Source organism: Heterodontus francisci, unplaced genomic scaffold, assembly GCF_036365525.1.
Source record: "Heterodontus francisci isolate sHetFra1 unplaced genomic scaffold, sHetFra1.hap1 HAP1_SCAFFOLD_61, whole genome shotgun sequence".
Classification (NCBI taxonomy): domain Eukaryota; kingdom Metazoa; phylum Chordata; class Chondrichthyes; order Heterodontiformes; family Heterodontidae; genus Heterodontus; species Heterodontus francisci.
The window spans coordinates 2,670,036-2,693,049 of record NW_027141441.1 but is presented as its reverse complement, the minus strand read 5'-3'; the positions used below and the strand labels follow the sequence as shown (position 1 = coordinate 2,693,049).

Sequence of the window (23,014 nt, the reverse complement as noted above, 5' to 3'; positions counted from 1 at the left end):
ATCATGGACTGCTGGATTATCACCATCAGAGATGTTGGGTTTGTCCCCGCTGGGAGACGAACTTTGTTGATCATAGTGGCTGCAATCGAAGACAGCCCACAATCGGAAAGAGCGTGTCAAGACTGGCAGTGGATGCCTTATCTCCATGTCCTCATCCCGATGGAGGAGGAGGCCATGGAACAGGCCGGGCAGCAAAGCAGCTGCTCCATAGCTGATGGAGAGACAGGGACACCTACCTAAGAGAGTGAGTGAACATCTCCTGGGGCACAAGGGTGCATCTGCTGCAAAGGAGCCACACTGCTCATCTGTTCACCACTGCATCAATGGAGCTGCACAGTAGGGGTGGTTGGAATGTCACGATGGGCAGACTCTAACCCTTCAATGTCCCTGTTTTCACATGCAGGCTAGGATGAACGACAAGAGCGAAGAGCTGGAGAGACTGGGGGACAGCCAGACACCTCTGAGGAGGAGGAGGGAGCCTCAGAGGGTGCACCGTCACATCATTCCCCTGCACCCTCCACCAGCACAGAAACCCTCACTCGGTGGGTATCCACTCGCTGTTAGATTTGGGCACACAAGCTGGTGAGCACGTCACAGACAGGCCCGGGCAGCTGACGGAGGCTGTGACAGCCGAGGCCACTGGCAGTTGGAAGTCTGTGGGAGGCCAGGCCCATGCTGAGTCCCAGGCTGATGACGTGCCTCTGGTGTCACCAGCAACACGGGAAATGCTGCAGCTGCAGCAAGAGGTCAGGCAACATCTGGCAGAGTTGCCGGAGGTTATGTGTACCCAAGTTCGGATGATGGAGGAGTCCATCCAGGCCTTGCATGATGCACTGTCTCTGATGGGGGTGTGTCTGGCTTCCTTCCTTGAGAGATTGGTGACTCTGATGGAGAGCCAGATCCAGCCGACCAATCAGTGGCTGCCGGAGATGTGTGCAGACCTGCACTCCATCGCTTTGTCCATGAGCTCCATCCAGCGGTGACAAGGCGAGAGGGGGGACGAGGCACCTGAACTCTTCACCAGGTCCACATCCCTCTCAGGTCAGCAGCGAGGTACAAGTGTGTCTTATAAGGGGGAGGAGCAGCTGGCTGCTACATCTGGGGTCTCCTCTCAGGGTGCTCCTGGTGTGGACAGTAGCTCCAAAGCCCCTCTGCGAGTGACACAAGTGATGCCAGTGCCTGCCTCCATCACCCTCGATGACAGAGGGGGGGTCCCTGTACCTGTGCAGGAGGCCCTCAGTGTGCCGGGGCCCTCCAGGCCTCAGGCAGCAAGAGGACGGCCACCAATGTCATCCCAAGCCATGGGGCAGCAAGGTCAGCAGCCTGTCTCCACCTCAGCTGACAGAGCAGGGGGAGCACCACGTAGGAGCATGCGGAAAATATTTCAGAAGAGCACCTAGATTCACTTGGGTTCATGGTGAATGTGCATTCCAGATGGATAGGGTTGCATTTGATGTCACACGGAATATAGAAATGATGTTCTCTCACTAAGTCTCCTTCCTATTGTTGATGCCCTTTGGGACTTCATTTAAACCCTTCCTCCCAAGGGGCTGGAAGTGAGGGACCAAGCCCTGAGTTCACAAAGCTTCGGTCTTGTCACTGTGTGATGTGTACCTGGACGCTGCAGTGCAGAAGGAAGCAGGCGACAACAGGGCTGCTTAAAGCTAAGACTTTATTGCTGTGGTTCCAGAAGGTGGTAAGGCTCAAAGGAAACTTGAATGTATAAGGGTGTCTCATGTCTCCCTTGTGTGTATCTCATTGCCCCTTTCCTGCTGTGCCTGAGGTTCTTCATCAGGCACTGCTTGGGCAGCATCCTCCTCCACATCCTCATCATCAGAGGAGACATCACACTCCACGATATCCTCACTTGTCAACACCTCACCCCTCTGTAATGCCAGATTGTGCTGTGCACAGCAAACCACCACGATATGTGAGACCCTCGCCGGGACATACTGAAGGGCTCCACTGGATCGATCTAGGCACCTGAATCTCATCTTCAGGAGACCAATGGCCTCCTTGATGGTCGCTCGGGTTGACCCGCAGCAGGTGTTGTACCTCTCCTCTGCATCCGTGCGTGGGTTCATCACAGACGTCAGTAGTCATGTCCTCAGTGGGTAGCCCTTGTCTCCAAGGATCCATCTCTGAAAGCGGATGGGGCCGCGGAAAGGTTCTGGCACCTGGGAGTGCCTTGGTATGCAGGCGTTGTGGCTGCTTCCCGGGATTTGTGCACACACCTATGGGATCCATTTGCAGTGGCTGCAGACCAATTGCACACTGAGCAAGTGGAAGCCCTTCCTGTTGAAGGCTGCTGGCTGGTCTGCAGGAGCCTTGATGGTCACATGGGGTGACACCCTACACCTGGGGGAATCCAGTGATGGCCCCGAATCCTATAGCTCTCTTCAGCTTGACTGTTTGGATCGATGTGCACATAGTCACCGGCCCTCCTGAAGAGGACATTGGTGACCTCCTTGATGCACTGATTCACCAAAGACTGTGAGATTCCACACATATCTCCAGTGGATCCCTGCAATGATCTGCTGGTGCAGAAGTTCAGTGGCACAGTGACCTTCAGTGACACTGGTATCAGGTGCCCACCAAGTCCCATGGGGCACAGCTGCATCATGGCAGAGAGATCAGTGACGACCTCCGTGCAGAGGCGCAGTCTGTGGAGACACTGTCACTCGGACATCTGCAGGTAGTTGAACCTCAGCTGACGTGTTCCTCTGCCTCCTTCTCCAGCCTCCTGTTCGAGGCTGGCCTTCCTGTGGGCCCCCAAGCTGCTGTGGTGCCCCTGCTGGTGCCTGCGCCTCCCTCCCTTCCTCTCTACTCCTCCTCCTCCTCAATGTGAGCCTTGAATGAGGCCCATGACAGGTTGCCCCTCCCTGAGTGCAAGGCCTTCACAGTAAACAACACCCAGCCACATTTACCTCACTTGTCACCCTCAATGAGGTGGCACTGCCCCAATTGTACCCTGGTGCGGCTCCCCCTGCAGAGCTGGCACATTGGCCCCACTCCTGACAGTGTTTCCCGATGCCCTTTCCCCCTCCACCCTTACTGCCAAGTTACGCTGCCTCACCCGATAGCTTCCCAGTGAAGCCAACACTCAGCTCCCACCTCCCAGTCACCTCCTTTAACCAGGCGAGGCTCTGAAGCCCCGTGGTACCCGTGCACTATTAGTTCAATTGGATCCAGTGAATAAAATTGCTGACAATTGGACTCATAAATACTTTAAATGCCTTCTTGCCGAGTGGATGTGCGAAGTCTGCCCTCCATGTCAGCCGCCGACAGAAAAATCCGGTCCGACGTCTTCCATCCCTATTTTATACACCCCCCCCTTCCCCTCCCCAGCCTCCATTCCCGTCTCCAACGGGCCCTTAAAATGCTGGCCCATATCTCTAAGACTAATGGGAGTGAAACTACATCTGCTCCTTAGCCTGAACAGGGAGAGCTGCTCTCTCTGTGTTTAAAGTGAATGAATCTGCTCTTTACCTTGTCTTACTGGAACGTTCACTGTCTGGAAATGTCTGTTTGAAAATATTTTCCTGTTATATTAATGGAGCAGAGGAGCAGATGTGAGTTGCTGTTGAACAGAGAGGTTTGGATGTGGGTGAAGGGGTGGAGTGATGGTGTGAGTGAGAGGTGCAGTGAGTTGGCCATTCTCAATAGAGTGTCAGGAATGAAGGTCAGAGGAACAGACCAGGCAGGAAACACAGAAAGAGCGAGGAGAATCTGGTGTGAAAAACAGAGATTAAACAACAGGCTTGTTCAGTTGGTTTGGGTCTGGTGTTCAGAATACCCGGAATCTGGGTTCACTTCCCTTCCAACTCAACGAATTGTATCAACATTATGTTCATAAAAGCATAGAATGATACCCATAGAAGGAGACCATTTGGTCCATTGTGTCAGAGCTGTCTCTTTGGTTATGTTATCCAATTAGAACTGCTGCTCAGCTTTTTCCTGTAATCTGTACATTTTTCCTTCCAGTATTTATCCCAATTGCTTTTCAAAGTTACGACTGAATCTGCTTTCAAGTCCTGATCAGACAGTGCATTCCAGATCACAACACATCACTGTATAAAAAATCATTCCTCATTTCGCCTCTGGTTCTTTTCTCAATTACCTGATAAATACATCCTCTGGTTACTGACCCTTTTGCCACTGGAAACAATTTCTCCTTATTTAACTTATTGAAAACCTTCTTGATGATGTCACATACTGGACTGCCAGTAAAACTGAAGCCCATGGAATAAAAGAGACAATGACAGCATGGATATGAAGTTTGCAGACTGATAGGAGCATAGAAGCAGGAGTAGGCCATTCAGCCCATCGAGACCACCCCACCATTCAATATGATGATGACTGATCATTCACTTCAATGCCTTTTTCCCACACTATCTCCATATCCCTTATGTCATTTGTATTTAGAAATCTGTCAATCTCTGCTTTAAACATACTCAATGACTGAGCTTCCACAGCTCTCTGGTGTAGAGAATTCCAAAGATTCACAACTCTCTGAGTAAAGAAATTTCTCCTCGTCTCTGTCCTAAGTGGCTTTCCCCTGATGTTGAAATTGTGTCCCCTGGTTCTAGATTCCTCAACCGGAGGAAAAACTTCATCTACCCTGTCTATCCCTTTAAATATTTGGTCAGTTTCAATGAGATCACCTCTCATTCTTTGAAACTCTAGAGAATACAGTCCCAGTTTCCCCAATCTCTCTTCATTGGACAGTCCTGCCATCCCGGGAACAGGTCTGGTGAACCTTCATTGCACACCCTCGATGGCAATGATATCCTTCCTCAGGTAAGGGGACCAAAACTGCACACAGTATTCCAAAGTGCAGTCCAACCAAGGTTATATACAATTGAAGCAAGATTTCACTACTCCTGTACTCAAATCGTCTTGTGATAGAGGCTAACATATCATTCGTCTTCTGAATTGCTTGCTGCACCTGCATGTTAGCTTTCAGTCGCTTATTGACAAGGACACCCAGGCCCCTTTGTACATCTACACTTTCTAATCTCTTACCATTTAAGAAATAATCTGCACATCTGTTTCTCCTACCAAAGTGGATAACCTCACATTTTTACACATTATATTCCATCTGCCACTTTCTTGTCCACTCACTAAGTCTGTCCAAATCCCCTTGAAGCTGCTTTGCATCTTTCTCACAACACACATTCCCACCTAGTTTTGTGTCATCTGCGAACTTGGAAATACGACATTTGGTTCCCACCTCCGAATCATTGATATATATTGTGAACAGCTGGGTCACAGTGTGGTGGTGAACAGTTGTATTTCTGTCTGGAGGATGGTTTGCAGTGGGTTCCCCATGGTTCCTCATAACTTCAGTTATGGGCAGACACTGGAAAAGCTGGGGTTGTTCTCCTTGGAGCAGAGCAAGTTCAGAACAACTTTGACAGAGTTAGAATCAAGGAATCAAATTGTTACAGTACAGAAGGAGACCATTCAGTCCATCATGTCCATGACAGCTCTTTGCAAGAGCAAATCAGCTAATTCCACTCCTCTGCCCTTTCATTGTAACCCTGCAAATTTTCTCTATTCAGGTGTTTATCCAATTCCCTTTTGAAAGCCACGATTGAATCTGCCTCCAGCACACTCTCAGGCAGTGTATTCCAGATCCGAACCACTCACTCTGTCCCACACCCCTGGTACCATTGCAGAAAATCTCTTCTGTTCATTTCATCCCTCATAAATAATTGAAATGAAATGTTGATTAGGAAATGCACAATATAAAAAAGAGAGAGAAATAAATGCTGAGCAAAATAGAAGTCAATGTTTGGAAGGTAAAAAGAGCAAAAGATGTAACTTTTATTCTGGTTGAGTGAGAGGAATATATCACACTCTGGGGCTTTTTAAGAGGATTTACTGATAAACCTGGGATTTGAGAGGAAGCTGGTTCATGGTTTACAGAACAAATTCAGTCCCTGGGGTGGAGCCAACAGCTGCACCGTCCAATAACAGACAGGCCGGGGACACTGTCTCAGGCCTGGTGAGCTCAGTCGATGAAAGCATGAAACTCTGAATCTCAAGTTTTTGAGTTTGAGCCTCACGGTGGGTGTCTTTTATTTCCTTTTTAGGCTGATTTTACAGGCATTCTCCAGTTCTGAATTCCTCGGCAGAGAGTTCAAGGAGTGTTTGAAATGAGATTCAACAGCAGTATGAGAAAGTCTCTCCTTGATTCAGGACTCTTACCTCTCTGCAGCATCTCGCTGCTGAAGATTGAACTTTATCTCATTTCATTCTCAGCTCATGGTCAGTGTGGATCACTGGGACTTCTGGCTGTCTCCCACTTCACAATCCATCAGTGCTGAGAAATCAATGGGGAATATTACTCACATGTTGTAATGTTTTATAAATACTTGAATGTATTTCACACTGTGTCTAACAGTGTGAATCTCCCCTGGTATATCAGCTCACCAATACTTCAACAGAACATTCACATAATGTGAGCTCTGAGATCTGTTCAGATCCCATTCCCAAAACCTGGAAAGTGGGATTGGGCTGGATAGCTCTTTTTCAGCTGGCACAGACACGATTGCTAAATGGTCTCAGTCTGTGCCATAAATTTTCTCCATTTTCTATGTTCTATGAAGTGAGGTGTGATTGGGAGGGGCAATTCCACCAGGGTTATATTTTCTACCAAAACAATGACACAAGGGATACTTCACTTTTTTATTCATTCATTCATGCGATGTGGGCATTGCTGGCTAGGCCAGCATTTATTGCCCATGAGAAGGTGGTGGTGAGCTGCCTTCTTGAACCATTGCAGTCCATGTGGGGTAGGTACACCCACAGTGCTGTGAGAAAGGGAGTTCCAGGATTTTGACCCAGCGACAGTGAAGGAACGGCGATATAGTTCCAAGTCAGGATGGTGTGTGGCTTGGAGGGGAACTTGCATGTGGTGGTATCCCCTGTATATGCTGCCCTTGCCCTTCTAGGTGGTAAAGGTCACTGGTTTGGAAGGTGCTGTCTAAGGAGTTGTGGTGCATTGCTGCAGTGGATTTTGTAGACGGTACACACTCTGCAACTGTGCGTCGATGGTGGAGGGAGTGAATGTTTGCAGATGGGTTGCCAATCAAGCGGGCTGCTTTATCCTGGCGGTGTTGAGATTCTTGAGTTGGAATTGCACCCATCCAGGCAAGTGGAGAATATTCCATCACACTCTTGACTTGTGCCTTGTGGATGGTGGACAGGATTTGAGGAGTCAGGAGTCATGGATGAGTGAGAGGAATATATCACACTTTGGGGCTTTTGTAAAAGGATTTATTAATAAACCTGGGATTTGAGAGGAAGCTGCTTCATGGTTTACAGAACAAATTCAGCCCCTGGGGTGGAGCCAACAGCTGCACTGTAATTACTCACCTCAGGATTCCAAGCCTCTGACCTGCTCTTCTAGTCACGTTGTTTGTATGGCTACTCATGGTAACCTCCATGATGTTGATGGTGGGGGATTCAGTAATTGTAATGCTATTGAATGTCAAGGGGAGATGGTTAGATTCTCTCTTGTTGGAGATATTCATTGCCTGGCACTTGTGTGGTGCGAATGTTACTTGCCACTTATCATCCCAAGCCTGTGAGACTGAAAGAGCTCAGTTGGGAGTGTGTTAGACTGAAGATCCCTGGTTCAATCTGGGGTTTTGGCAGTTCTCCTTTATTCTGCATCACCCTTTGGTTTTGACTCTTGAGCTGCACAATTTACACTGAAATTATTTACCCAACTCTGAAGGTTGGATTGGAATAGAGAGATATCAAGGATGGGAAATATTTACATTGTCTGCTTTAGCTTATTCTCTATCTCCCTGTGTCCTTTTCCCCTGTTTTTGAATCTTTCGGGGCCGGGTGAACATTTGATTTGCTGCATTTGTCCCAAACTGAAGCCTTTTCCACATCTCTGGGTGGTCAGACTCGCTCTGTCTGTTTTTGTTGCTCGTGACCATTAACGAGAACAGGCCACGAGTTCAACGTTTATCAGCAAACGGAAGATAATTGGAAAGAATTCTGTGTTGCTCCAGATCAGTGACAAAGATACAATGGATGTTATTCAAAATAAATTCCCTTTGACATTTTATGTAAACTTGTTTGCATCCAAAAGTTGGATTTTAAGTGTAACAAAAATGTGTCAAATTATTGACTGACCATGTGACAGCGCACATGGGGATCAAATCCACAGCCTTGTTGTTATCAACACTGCGTCCTAACCAACTGAACTAAGCGGCCTATAGACAGAGCCAGGTATGGGTTTGAGCCGCACGCTGGGCGGTTTGTGTTTTATTTCTCACACTGGGTGACAGAGCAATTGTACAAACAATGGACACATCACATCCCTGAAACATTGTTCTGATATAAAACAGTGTGAAATAAGAACTGAGCATGGAAATGGAACGGAACCAGAAATCAGGACTTTAATCTATGAAAGTTGATCTTGAAATTCAACCATTCACTGAACATTCCAATGGATCGAACTCTCTTCTGATATAAAATCCAGGAACTTGAGCTGCTGCATAACACAACTGAGCCTGACGTGATTTGAACACACAACCTTCTGATCTGGAATCAGACGCGCTACCGTTGTGCCACAAGCTCACAGAAAAAGCAAAGTATTCCATTCCTGACAGATTTACTTCTTGTTTAGATTCAGTGATTGAAATTAATTCAATCCTCATCTGACCTCCACTCTGTGAAGGCCTGCAATCCGACCTGAACCCGACGACCTGTGTCGGGTTCGGGTCATGTCGGGTCGCTCTTCCGGTTCTGGCTTTCGGGCTCGGGTCAGGTTGGGTCAGGTTCAGGTCAGGCTGGGTCCAGGTTGGTCTGAGTCCGTGTCGGACACACACAGTAAGTATTACATTTAACTTTGCTGGGAAGTTGAGTTTAATAAGTGTCAAAAGTTGAAAAGCCAACCAAAGCCGGGAGTCCGGGTCATTAAGGAGGGAAACTCTGAGTCTGCGCAGTGAGCAAGTGAGCATCTCTATGACGTCATTGCGCTCATGCTGCAGCTTCCTGTAGATTCGGAATCGGGAGGTAGATAAAGTGAACATTCCGGTGGTCGGGTAAGGCTCGGGTTAGTTTGGGCGTGGGAATAAATGGAGATACTCGGGCCGGGTCAGGCTCGGGTCCAATGTGGTTCTGTCAGGTTCGTGTCGGATTTTTTTTCCTGACCTGAGCAGGCCTTTACTGCTCTGTCAGTTCAGTGCCTTATTTAAACTATTACTTGGAGTTCTGTTTTACAGGGTCTCGGCTGTTTAAGTGTTTCCCAGACCCACTACTCTGATTAATCAGACATTTTGCTGCTAACTGCTGCTGCTACAATTGAAATGTAAAAAAGAATTTCCAGTGACCTGCAACCAATGGACAAATACATTTCAGAAAGATAAAGTTCATTCGCCAATCCACAAATGTGTCTTTCTGCTTATATTTATAAACAACTCCTTCTCTCCACTATGGGAACTATACAATCACGACAGTTATTTGAAAGTTAGTATAAGATGTTCCAGTTCATCAATTTTAAAACTGCAGCAGGTATTTTCCAGAAAACTTCTCTGTTGGAACCTCAGTCCCATTTAGATTGAAAGTGGACAATTAATGTATTCACTTGTTCATTGTGGACAGGTGTCTGACTTCGAATAAATCTCATTAACTTTCAATGAGGTGGCAGTATTTCTGTGCTCCCATTTTACACAGTCTGTCCTGTTCATGCACCATGTTTTTATTCTCCTCTCCCATTCTCCACAGGATACAGATTGCAAGCATCATCAATCTAGCTGTTGAAAAGCATTGGAAGAATCTGGTCACACAGGTATTGAAACATTCATTTTCTGCCATTTTCCAAGTTGGTTGCTTTAAACACAGTGCGATGTGCAATCATCTTGAAAAGAGATTCTCTTCAATATCCAATACAAACTGAATTACAAACCTGACAGACAAACACAGGAGAACAAGTGACTAGTGAACACAAACCTCATGGTGCTCATTTTCAGATTTATTGCAGTCATCCGACAAAACAAGTGAAAGAATATTCCAGTGAAATGATTTGGAAAGTAGGTGTGACTTTTGTTGGTGCCTTTCTTTGCTCTGTTGGTGAAACCTTTTTGCACCTGACTCCTGTTCATGTCTCTGTTTCCTCTATTGAATGAGGAAGGAGGTATTTGATCAGAAATCAACTGGATTGTGTACCTTTGAGAGGGGATTTCTGCACCATCAGGGCTGGAAACAGGAGTGAGTGAAATACAATGTGTGGAGTTTGATTTTGTACAGAGGGAGAGCAAATCTAACAGGACTGTGAGATATTGGCCTGGATTTTACAGCCCCAATAGCGGTGAACTCTGAGACTTTCACTGCTATTGAGGGTCTGAACAGCACTGCAACTGCTGGTACATGCACACACTAACACCAGCATCTGGAAGTTGTGGTGGTGAGAAATGTGCTTAGAAGGAGCCTCTGATCATAATCGCACCAGCCCACTCTTGAAAGTGACAGGGACCTGTAGTTCAGCAATTTGGGCTCATTGCCCACAATGTACCCTGATTTTTACCTGGGTTGGATTAAAGCCGGTACCAACAGGCTCAGGGCTGCTCGGGAAGGACTTTTCTGTTGACACAACAGCTCCACTATTCCAGGAAGACACCGACAGCAGCAGTTGTCAACTTTCAGAGGGAGTTCAGACATTTTAAATGTTGTATTTTATTTCTTAATTGTATGTAACTTTTTAGCATAGCCTGATCAGAGTTCTTAAATTTACATCTGACTTTTTATTAACAAGATTGAAGTGACTTTTAAAAACTATATCTTATCCTTTAAAATCCTGCTTCCATGTAGATGACATTGGAAGATGACTTCAGAATAGCTTAGACTATCTTTCTAACAGGTACTGCAACAGCTTAAGACCTACTTTTCTGCAAAAGCTGGTGAATTACCTTCCGGGAGCAGAGAGGAGCGGAGCGGAGCAGACCTATATGGACCGATATGAGGAGAATGTTGAGAGCGGAGCCTATAAATCCAATCCGAGGAACGAGGCCCAGTCTCTTACCTTCCAGGAGTGGAGTGGAGATCTTCCAGTGTGCTGGAGTTTTGAAAAAAAAGAAGCCAACTGTGATGTCAGAGGAGAGCTGCAAGGTGATTGGTTGGTGAGTCACTGCTGTTAGTGTATTTAAATATCTTAAAGAAAAGGGCAAAGTTTTTTACTCGAAAAAAAACCTCTGCTGATAAGATGAGTACTACTAAAGTGTTTTTTTTATTCAGTGTAGCTTATGAAGGACTTTAGATTGTAGTGGGTAGAACAAGGCCCCTAGTGTAATTAGTATTTTTTAATTAAGGGAGTAACTAATTAATCTAAGGGTAAGTCATGGCAGGAGAGCTCAGCCCCGTGATATGCTCCTCCTGCGCTATGTGGGGATTCAGGAACCCTCCCAGTCTCCATGACCACCATGTGTGCAGGAAGTGTATCCAGCTGCAGCTACTGGCTACTCGCATTATGGAGCTGGAACTGCGGGTGGTTTCACTGTGGAGCATCCACGAAGCTGAAGGTGTCATGGATTGCATGTTTAATGAGGTGGTCGCACCGCAGGTAATGGATGCACAGGCAGAAAAGGGATGGGTGACCACCAGATGGAATAGTAGGAGCAGGCAGGTATTGCAGGAGTCCCCTGTGGCCATCCCCCTCTCAAACAGATACACCGCTTTGGTTCCTGTTGGGGGGAAGACATCCCAGGGGAAAAGAGCAACAGCGCAGTCCGTGGCAACACGGAGGGCTCTGCTGCACAGCAGGGGAGGAAAAGGGGTGGAAGAGCTATTGTGAAAGGGGATTCTATCATAAGGGGTGCAGATAGGCGTTTCTGCGGCCGCAAACGAGACTCCAGGATGGTATGTTGCCTCCCTAATACTCGGGTCAAGGATGTTTCGGAGCAGCTGCCGGAAATTCTGAAAGGGGAGGGTGTGCAGCCCGAGATCGTGGTCCATATTGGTACGAACGACATAGGCAGGAAGAGAGATGAGGTTCTGCAAAGTGAATATGGGGAGTTAGGCAGAAGGTTAAAGAGCAGGACCTCTAGGGTTGTAATCTCAGGATTACTCCCTGTGACACGTGCTGGTGCGGGTAGGAATAGGAGGATTCGGTAAATGAATGCATTGCTGAAGACTGGCGAAGGCGAGAGGGCTTCAGGTACTTGGATCATTGGGATCTCTTCTGGTGCAGAGGTGACCTGTACAAGAGGGACGGGTTGCATCTGAACTGGAAGGGGACCAATATCCTTGCAGGGAGATTTTATAGTAATACACTGGAGGGTTTAAACTAGTCTTGCAGCGGGGGTGGGACCCAAAGTAATAGTCTCTCCGATGAGATAGTTGAGGCAAATGGAGAGGTTAAAGCAAGCAAGTCCAGTAGGCAGGCCAGGCAGGGGCAGGACAGGGAGCGTGGAAGGTCTGGTGGGCTAAACTGCATTTACTTTAATGCAAGTATCCTTACAGGTAAGGCAGATGAACTCAGAGCATGGATCGGTACATGGGATTGTGGTATTGTAGCTATTACGGAAACGTGGTTGAGGGATGGGCAGGACTGGCAGCTCAATGTTCCGCGGTACTGATCCTTCCGGCGTGACAGAGGTGGAGGTAAGAGAGGAGGGGGAGTTGCACTATTGATTAGGGAGGACATCACGGCAGTACTTAGAGAGGATATCCCGGGGTGAATGTCCAGTGAGGCCATACTGCTAGAACTTAGAAATAATAAAAGGGTGATCCCTTTGATGGGATTATACTATAGGCCCCCCAATAGTCAGAGGGAAGTGGAGGAGCATATATGTAGGGAAATCACAGATAGGTATAGGAATTATAGGGTTGTAATAGTAGGTGATTTTAACTTCCCTAATATTGACTGGGACTGCCTTAGTGCTATGGGATCAGATGGGGAAGAATTTGTTAAGTGAGTCCAGGATAGTTTTCTGAAGCAGTACGTGGATGGCCCGACTAGAGAAGGGGCTACACTCGATCTCCTCTTAGGAAATGAGGATGGGCAGGTGGTTGATATGGCAGTGGGGGAGCACTTTGGGACCAGTGACCATAACTCTATTAGCTTCAAGATAGTTATGAAAAAGAATAGGACTGGTCCTCAGGTTGAAGTCCTAAATTGGGGGAAGGCTAATTTCCATGGCATCAGACAGGAACTCTCAAAAGCTGAATGGGAGAGGCTGTTTACAGGTAAAGGGACGTCTGGCAAGTGGGAGGCTTTTAAAAGTGAGATAGGAAGAGTTCAGGGCCAGCATGTTCCTGTTAGATGGAAGGGCAAGGCTGGCAAGTTTAGGGAACCTTGGTTGACGAGGGATATTGAGGGTCTGGTCAGGACAAAGAAGGAGGCATACGTCAGGTATAGGCAGCTGGGATCGAGCGAGTCCCTCGAGAAGTATAGGGGATATAGGAGTATACTTAAGAAGGAAATTAGGAGGGCGAAAAGGGGCCATGAGATTTCCCTGGCAGATAAGATAAAGGAGAATCCTAAAAGATTCTATAAGTGTATTAAGAGTAAAAGGGTAGCTAGGGAGAGTGTAGGTCCCCTTAAGGATCAGTGTGTCAATCTATGTGTGAAGCCACGCGAAATGGGCGAGGTCTTAAATTAATATTTCTCGTCTGTATTTACCGTGGAGAAGGTCATGGAAGCTCGTGAGTTCAAGGGAGGGAACAGCGATATCCTGCAGCATATCAACATTACAAAGGAGGAGGTGTTGGAGGTTTTGAAGCGCATTAAGGTGGATAAATCCCCAGGGCCTGATCAGATGTATCCTAGGATGCTATGGGAAGCAAGGGAGGAGATTGCTGGGGCGCTGGCAGAGATTTTTGTATCATCGTTAGCCACGGGTGAGGTACCGGAAGACTGGAGGATGGCTAATTTGTTAATTAATAAATTAAATAACAAATCATGTCGCCTCTTTCTCTTCTAAACTCTGGCGGAGACAAGCCTAGCTTGTCCAATCTTTCCTCGAAAGACAGCCCACCCATTCCATGTATTAGTCTCGTAAACTTTCTCTGTACTACCTCCAATGCATTTACATCCTTCCGCAAATAAGGAGACCAGTACAGTACTCAGTACTGCAGAAGAGGTCTCACCAATGTCCTGTATAGGTGAAGCATAACCTCCCTACCATTGTATTCAATTCCCATGGTGATAAATGATAACATTCGATTAGCTTTCCTAATTACGTGCTGGACCTGCATACTAACCTTTTGCAATTCATGCCCTCAGACACCCAGATCCCTCTGCATCTCAGAGCGCTACAATCTCTCACCATTTAGATAATATGCTTTTTTATTCTTCCGGCCATAGTGGACAATTTCCGACTTTCCCACATTATACTCCATTTGCCAGGTCTTTGCCCAATCACTTAACCTATCTATATCCCTTTGTAGCCCCCTTATGTCCTCTTCACAACCTACTTTCCTACCTATCTTTGTGATCAGCAAATTTAGCAACAATACCTTCGGTCCCTTCATCTAAGTCATTTATATAAATTCTAAAAAGTTGAGGCCCCAGCACAGATCCCTGTGGCACACCACTCGTTCCTTCTTGCCAACCAGAAAATGACCCATTTATGCTGACTCTCTGTTTCCTGTCAGCTAGCCAATCTTCTATCCATGCCAATATGTTACCCCCGACACCATGAGCTTTTATTTTCTGCAATAACCTTTGATATGGCACCTTATCCTTCTGGAAATCAAAATACAATACATCCACTGGTTCCCCTTTATCCACAGCACATGTAACTCCCTCAAAGAACTCCAATAAATTGGTTAAACATGATTTCCCTTTCAAAAAAGCATGTTGACTCTGCCTGATTACCTTAATTTTTTCTAAATGCCCTGCTATAACATCCTCTGTAATAGCTCCAAACATTTTCCCTCAGACAAATGTTAAGCTAACTGGCCTGTCGTTTCCTGCTTTCTGTCTCCCTCCCTTTTTGAATAAATGAGTTACATTCACTCTTTTCCAATCTAACGGAACCTTCTCGAATCTAGGGAATTTTGGAATATTAAAACCAGCGCATCAACTATCTCACTAGCCAATTCAGGACCTGGCGACTTGTCAACCCGCAGCTCCAACAATTTGTTTAGTACCACTTCCCTGGTGATTGTAATTTTCTTGAGTTCCTCCATCCCTTCAATTTCCTGATATACGGCTAATACTGGGATGTTATTTGTATACTCAATAGTGAAGACCGATGCAAAGTATCTGTTCAATTCATCTGCCATCTCTTAATTATCCATTATTAATTCCCCAGACACACTTTCTATTGGACCAACAGTCGCTTTGTTAACTCTTTTCTTTTTAAAATATCTATCGAAACTCTTACTAGTTGTCTTGAAATTTCTTGCGAGCTTTCTCTCATACTCTACTTTTACCTTCCTTATCAATCTTTTAGTCATTCTTTGCTGTTTTTTTTATATTCTGTCCAATCTTCTGACCTGCCTCCCACCTTTGCACAATTATAGGCTTTTTCTTTAAGTTTGATAGTATCTTTAACTGTTTTCGTGAACCATGGATGGTGAGTCCCACCTTTGGAACTTTTCTTTCTCGTTGAAATGTATCTATTCTGTGTATTCTGAAATATCCCCTTAAATGTCTGCCACTGCATCTCTATTGACTTATCCCTTAACCTAATTTGCCAGTTCACTTTAACTAGCTCTGCTTTCATGACCTTATAATTGCCCTTATTTAAATTTAAAATACTAGTCTGGGACCCACTCTCCTCTCCCTCAAACTGATTGTAAAATTCAATCATATTATAATCGCTACTACCTAGGGGCACCTTAACTATGAGGTCATTAATTAATCCTATCTCGTTGCACAATGCCAGGTCCAGTATAGCCTGCTCTCTGGTTGGCTCCAGAATGTATTGTTCCAAGAAATTATCCCCAAAACATTCTATGTATTCCTCATCTAGGCTACCTCTGCCCATCTGAATTTTCCAATCTATATGTAGATTAAAATCCCCCATAATTATCACAGTACCTTTCTGACAAGCTGCCATTATTTCTTCCTTTATATCCCATCCGACAGTGTGGTTAATGTTAGGTGGCCTGTACACCACTCCCACAAGTGACTTCTTGCCTTTATGATTTCTCATTTGTACTCAAACTGCTTCTGCATCCTGATCTCCAGAACTCAGGTCATCCCTCTCTATTACGCTAATACCATCATTAATTAACAGAGCTACCCCGCCACCTTTTCCTAGCTTCCTGTCCTTCCAAAATGCCATGTCACCTCCAATATTCTCATCCCAATCTATGTCGCCCTGCAGCCATGTCTCTGTAATGACTATCAGATCGTACTTATTTATTCTATTTGTGCTCCCAGTTCATCTGTTTTGTTTCAAATGCTCCATGCATTCAGATACAGAGCATTTAGTTTTGTTATTTTATTATTTTTGTCACCTCTAGCCTTATCTGTCGATTTACTCTTAGATTTGTACATTCTGTCCCTTCCTGTCACAGTCTGTTTATCATTTCCCATATTTATACCTTTCTCTCTTGCCTTGTCTCTCCTCCTTGATTCACCATATCTTCCCAACTTGATCCCTTGCCCCTACTATTCAGTTTAAAACCGTCTCTACGTCCCTCGTTATGTGGCTCGCTAGAACACCGGCACCAGCACGGTTCAGGTGTAGACCGTCCCAACGGTACAGCCACCTCTTTCCCCAGTACTGGTGCCAATGCCCCACAAACCAGAACCCACTACTACCACACCATTCTTTCAGCCGCACATTACTTTCTCTAATCTTATTTGTCCTATGCCAATTTGCACATGGCTCAGGTAATAATCCAGAGATGATTAACTTTGAGGTTCTGCTTCTTAATTTGGTGCCTAGTTCCTCATACTGACTTTGCAGAACCTCTATCCTTGTCCTGCCTATGTCTTTGGTACTGACATGGACCACGACGACTGGATCCTCCCCCTCCCATTGTATGTTTCGCTCCAGCCCTGAGCAGATGTCCTGAATCCTGGCACCGGCAGGCAACGCAGCCGTCTGGACTCTTGCTTTTGCTGCAGAGAACAGAGTCAATCCACCTTACTATACTGTCCCTTACTACCACTACATTCCTTTTTTCTCCCTCTTTGAGCCACAAACACTTACTGCAGACGTGTTTGCCCTGGATCACACTGGCATCCAGGAACTCCCACATGCTGCAGCTGTGACACATCACCTGTCCTGTCATCCTTAACGTGTTTCAATTAACTACTTAAATATTTTATTCAATTATTCATTTTATTGCATATTTTATTAAACTTACCACTAGATTGTTTACTATTTTAAACGTTAGGACTAAAATGGATCTTAATCACTTACCAGATGCGCATCAAGCAGGTCGGTTCTTCCAAACCAATTAACTACCTGCTTGCCTGTGATGTCACAGCTTACCAGATCCTCACCAAACAGCTCCTTCCACTGCACCGAAGAAAGAACCAAATCCTGTATCCTCACCCCAGCGGCTCTCTGTTTCCCTGCTCTCACTCTCCATTGTGACGTCACCCCTCGATTTTTTTTTTCCCGTGCTCTGCTCCTCTCTCTCTCGCTCTGTCACCGAGTCTGTGCTTTTGGCACATATTTTAATTTGTTGTTCCGTTGTGCTCCTCTGTTTCTGGTCCAAAATCTGACTCTGGTGGGACTTGAACCCACAACCTTTGAATATCATCTTAATTATTATTTAGAAGTCCAACACGCTATCCATTGCGCCACAGAGCCTCACACGTTTTTATTAACATCACTAAGGCCTTTGATCTTGTCAGCAGAGACGGCCTCTTCAAACTGCAATGGAACATAGGCTGCCCTCCTGACCTCTTGGGCATCATTTCTTCTTTCCACGAGAACATGCACAGTTCCATCAGTTACAATGGAGCAACATCAGACACTTTCAAGATCAGCAGTGGGGTAAAGCAGGGCTGCGCGCTGGCGCCAACTCTCTTAGGAACAGAGGAACAAAGGAGTCAGCTATTCAGCCCGTCGAGCCTGCTCTGTCATTCAATTCGATCATGGCTGATCACCTACCTCAAAGCCCCTTTCCCATTCTATCCCCATATCCCTTGATGTCATGAGTATCAAGATTTCTATCAATTTCTGTCTTGAACATGCTCAATGATTGAGCTGCCACAGCCCTCTGGGGCACAGTATTCCAATGATTCACCACCGTCTGAGTGAAGAAATGCCACCCATCTCAGTTTTAAATGGCCTACTCCTTATTCTGAGACGATGTCCTTTGGTTTTAGACTCACCAACCAGGGCAAACATCCTGTCTACATCCACACTGTCACGCCCTGTAAGAATTTTGTCAGTTTCAATCAGATCACCTCTCATTCTTCGAAACTTTAAGGAATACAGGCCCAGTTTCCTCATGAGACAATCCCACCATCCCAGGGATTAGTCTGGTGACATAAAAACAGGAAATACTAGAACCACTCAGCAGGTCTGGCAGCATCTGTGAAAGGAGAAGCAGAGTTAACGTTTCAGGTCAGTGACCCATCTTCGGAACTGACATATATTAGAAAAGTCACAGGTTATAAGCAAGTGGGGTGGGGGTGGGGCAGGAGATAACAAAGGAGAAGGTGTAGATTGGACAAGGCCACATAGCTGACCAAAAGGTCATGCAGCAAAGGCAAACAATATGTTAATGGTGTGTTGAAAGACAAAGCATTCGTACAGATTAGGTGTTAATGGACTGAATATTGAACAGCAGGAAGTACAAACCTGAAAAAAACAGTAGGTAAGCAAACTGAACAAACTGAGATGAAATGAAATAAATGCAAAAAAAAGATTAGTCTGTTGACCCTGTTTCACCCCCTCTCTGGCAGGTGTATCCTTCATAAGATGAGACTAAACTGTACACAATACTCCAGTGCGGATTCACCAAGGCTCTATACAATTGCAGCAAGACATCTTTACTCCTGTACTCATGACCCCTCGTGTGGGTACAACATATCATTTGCCTTCCTAATTGATTGCTGCACCTGCACAAGAGCTTTTAGTGTCTCAGGAACAAGGACACCCAGGTCCCTTTGGACATCGACACTTCCCAACCTCTCACCATTTAAGAAATACTCTGTCTTTCTGTTTATTCTACCAAAGTGAATAACTTCACACTTATTCACATTATATTCCATGTTCTTGCCCATTCACTTAGCCTCTCCAGGTCCCCTGGAAGCCTCTCTGCATCCTCCTCACAACTCACACTTCACCGAGCTTTGTGTCATCTGCAAACTTGGAAATATTACATTTAATCCCCACATCCAAATCATTTATATAGGTTGTTAACAGCTGTGGCTCCAACACTGATCCTTGCAGTACCCCAATAGTAACAGCCTGCCATCCTGAGAAGGACCCGTTATTCCCGCTCTCTGTTTTCGGTCTGTTAACCAATTCTCAATCCATATCAGTATATTATCCCCAAGCCTATGTGCTCTAATTTTGTTTACTCACCTCCTGTGTGGGACCTTACCAAAGGAAAATACAAATACCACACATCCACTGGCTCTCCTTTATCTGTTCTATAGGTAACATCCTCAAAAATCTCAACAGGTTTTTTAAACCTGTTTTCCTTTTCATAAATCTATGTTGACTCTGCCCAATCATGTCATCATTTTCGAACTGTCTAGTTATCACATCCTTTATAATTGGCATATTCTTCTCCATGCTACTATTGTACACTTTCAATTACTCAGTTATAGGTGTTGTTCTGCACATCAGAGCTGACGACAAGCTGTTCAACTTGGCAAGACTGTGCGTCAAGACCAAAGTAGCTAAATTCCTAGTCTGTGAGTTGCTATTTGCTGATGATGCTGTGCTGACATCCCATAATGAAGTTCAGTCACAGCAGCTTGTAGATCGGTTCTCCCTGGCCTGCAAAGAGTTTGGACTGACAATCAGCATCAGGAAGATGAAAGTTACGGGCCAGGACGGAGAGACTCCACTTTCCATCAACATCGACAAACTCACTTTGGAAGTTGCCAACAGCTTCACATACCTTCAATCAACAATCACCAGCAATCTGGCCCTTGATGCTGAAATCAGCACCAGGATTGCCAATGCTGCAGCTGTCATGTCAAAGTTGAGAAGACAAGTGTGAACCGACAGCAAACTGACCGAAAATACAAAGCTCCACGTGTACCAGTCTTGTGTTCTCAGCACCCTCCTTTATAGTAGAGCAGCATCAACAACTTATACAAGCCAAAAAAAGCGGCTGAACAGCTTCCACCCCCACTGCCTCAGATGGATACTGGGCATCTCCTGGCAGGACAGAGTGCCGAATGCGGAAGTACACCAGCGTGCAGGGATCCGAAGCATGTTTGCCCTCTTGAGTCAGCGGTGACTCTGTTGACTGGGCCAAATGGATGACGGTCACATTGCCAAATACATGTTCTATGGTGAGCTTGCTATCAGCATGAGATCAACAGGTCAGGGAAAACAATCAAGTCCTTTGGAGATGTTTGAGTTAATTCAGGAGAGTGGGCATGGATTTATCAATGGGAGTTCATGCTTGACGAGTCTAACTGCATTTGTTGATAAACTATCTGAGAATACTGATGAAGGGAATGCAGTGGATGTTGTTTATATGGATGTTACGAAAGCATTTTATAAAGTTCCACATAAAAGGGTGGTTAACAAAACTGGGGTTCATGGATTAGGAGGGTCAGTGTCCATTTGGATAGTAAATTGTTTTAAAGACTGAAAACAGCGAGTCATATTAAATGGTTCTTGGTCAGACCGGAGGATAGTCGACAGTGGTGTTCCCCAAGGGTCAGTGCCAGAACCACTGCTTTTTTTGCTAAAGGTAAGTGACTTGGATCTTGGAATACAGAGCCGAATCTCAAAATATGCCGATGACACCAAACTTGGAGGAGTGGCAAACAGTGAGGATGATATGAACTGCCTGCAACAGGACAGTGATAGGCTAGCAGAATGGGCAGACAGGTGGCAGATGGAATTTAATAGTGACAAGTGTGAGGTGATGTATTTTGGCATAAGGAATAGGGAGAGGCAATATATACTTAATGGCACAGTTATAAAGAGTGTGCTGGAATAGAGAGACTTGGGGTTCATGTGCACCGATCTTTGAAGGTGGCAAGACATATTGCGAGAGTGGTTAGCAAAGCATATGGGATCATGGGCTTTATAAATAGAGGCATTGAGTACAAAATCAGGGAAGTTATGCTGAACCATTATAAAACTCTGGTTAGGCCCCAATTGGAGTGTTGCTTCCAGTTCTGCTCAGCAGACTTTAGAAAGAATGTGAGGGTCCTTGAGAGGATGCAGAGGCGATTTACCAGAATGGATCCAGGGATGGGGGATTTTAGTTACAAGGTTAGGTTGGAAAAGCTAGGATTATTCTGCCTATATCAAAGGAGATTGAGTGGAGAATTGATAGAGGTGTATAACACCTCTAGAGAACAGGCCATCCTGGACTGGGTATTGTGCAATGAGAAAGGATTAGTTAACAATCTTGTTGTGTGGGGTCCCTTGGGGAAGTGCGCGCATAATATGATAAAATTCTTCATTAAGATGGAGAGTGAGAGAGTTGATTCCGAGACTCGGGTCCTGAATCTAAACAAAGGAAACTATGAAGGTATGAGGCGGGAGTTGGCGATGATAGATTGGGGAACGTTACTTAAAGGGTTGACAGTGGATAGGCAATGGCTAGCATTTAAAGAGCGCATGGATGAATTACAACAATTGTTCATTCCTGTCTGTGCAAAAGTAAATCAGGAAGGGTGGCTCAACTGTGGCTTGCAAAAGAAATTAAGGAAAGTATGAGATCCAAGGAGGAGAAATATAAAATGGCCAGAACAAGCAGCAAACCTGAAGATTGTGAGCAGTTTGGAATTTAGCAGAGGAGGACAAAAGGATTGATTAAGAAGGGGGAAATAGAGTATGAGAGTTAGCTAGCAGAGAACATAAAAACTGACTGTAAAAGCTTCTCTAGATATGTGTCGAGAAAAAGATTAGTGAAGACAAATGTGGGTCCCTGACAGTCAGAAACGGGGAAATTTATAATGGGGAACAAAGAAATGGCAGACCAATTAAATACATACTTTGGTTCTGTCTTCACAAAGAACGATACAAATTACCTCCCAGAAATGTTGGGGAACATAGGGTCTAATGAGAAGGAGGAACTGTATGAAATCTGTATTAGTAGGGAATGTTTGGGAAATTGATGGGATTGAAGGCCGATAAATCCCCAAGGCCTGATAATCTGCATCCCAGAGTACTTAAGGAGGTGGCCCTTGAAATAGCAGATGCATTTCTGGTCTTTTTTCAAAATTCTGTAGACTCTGGAACAGTTCAAATGGATTGGACGGTAGTTAATGTAACTCCCTATTTAAAAAAAGAGGCAGAAAGAAAACAGCGAATTATATACCGGTTAGCCTGACATCAGTCGTGGGGAAAATGCTGGAGTCCATTATAAAAGATGTAATAGCAGAGTGCAATAATAACTCGTCTCCACTCCTAGTATTTCTAAATCCCACACATTCACTATAATGTGAACAATTATTTCCTGTTGTGTCTCTCTCAGATTTGTAAACTTCACCGTATTGGAGTGAGGTGACATCTACTGGCGGGAAGCAAGAACTGCAATCAAGCAGCAGAAACTCCACAGTCTGTCAGGGTTAAAGAAACATTGCAATGTGAGGAGACAGCGAAGTGGTTTGATTGGGTAGATGGAGACATGATTCCACTTGTGGTGGTGTCTGAAGCAAAGGCCAGAAATACAAAATTGTCATTAATAAAAGAAATGAGGAATTCATGAAAAATGTAGTAACGTAGTGAATGGTTAGTATGTGGATAGAATAGAAAGTGAGATTGGATGGACAGAAACAGTCTGAAAGGATGGCTGAAACAAAAGGTGGGTGCCCTGAAACGTTAACTGTGTTTCTCTCAGCACAGATGCTGCCAGAGCTGCTGAACATTTCCAGCACTTTCTGTTTTTATTTCAGCATTTGCAGGATGTTGCTTTGATCTGAAAA

General features: G+C 45.2%; 2 non-coding genes across 2 annotated transcripts; both read right to left on the bottom strand.

Moving 5' to 3' along the window:
• Positions 1–8,532: 8,532 nt before the first annotated feature.
• On the bottom strand, positions 8,533–8,604 carry trnaw-cca (transfer RNA tryptophan (anticodon CCA)). Its single transcript has one exon. It is a non-coding gene; the product is annotated as a tRNA-Trp (tRNA).
• Positions 8,605–17,653: 9,049 nt separating this feature from the next.
• On the bottom strand, positions 17,654–17,744 carry trnar-ucu (transfer RNA arginine (anticodon UCU)). Its single transcript is given in 2 exon segments — positions 17,654–17,689; positions 17,708–17,744. It is a non-coding gene; the product is annotated as a tRNA-Arg (tRNA).
• Between the last annotated feature and the right edge of the window lie 5,270 nt (positions 17,745–23,014).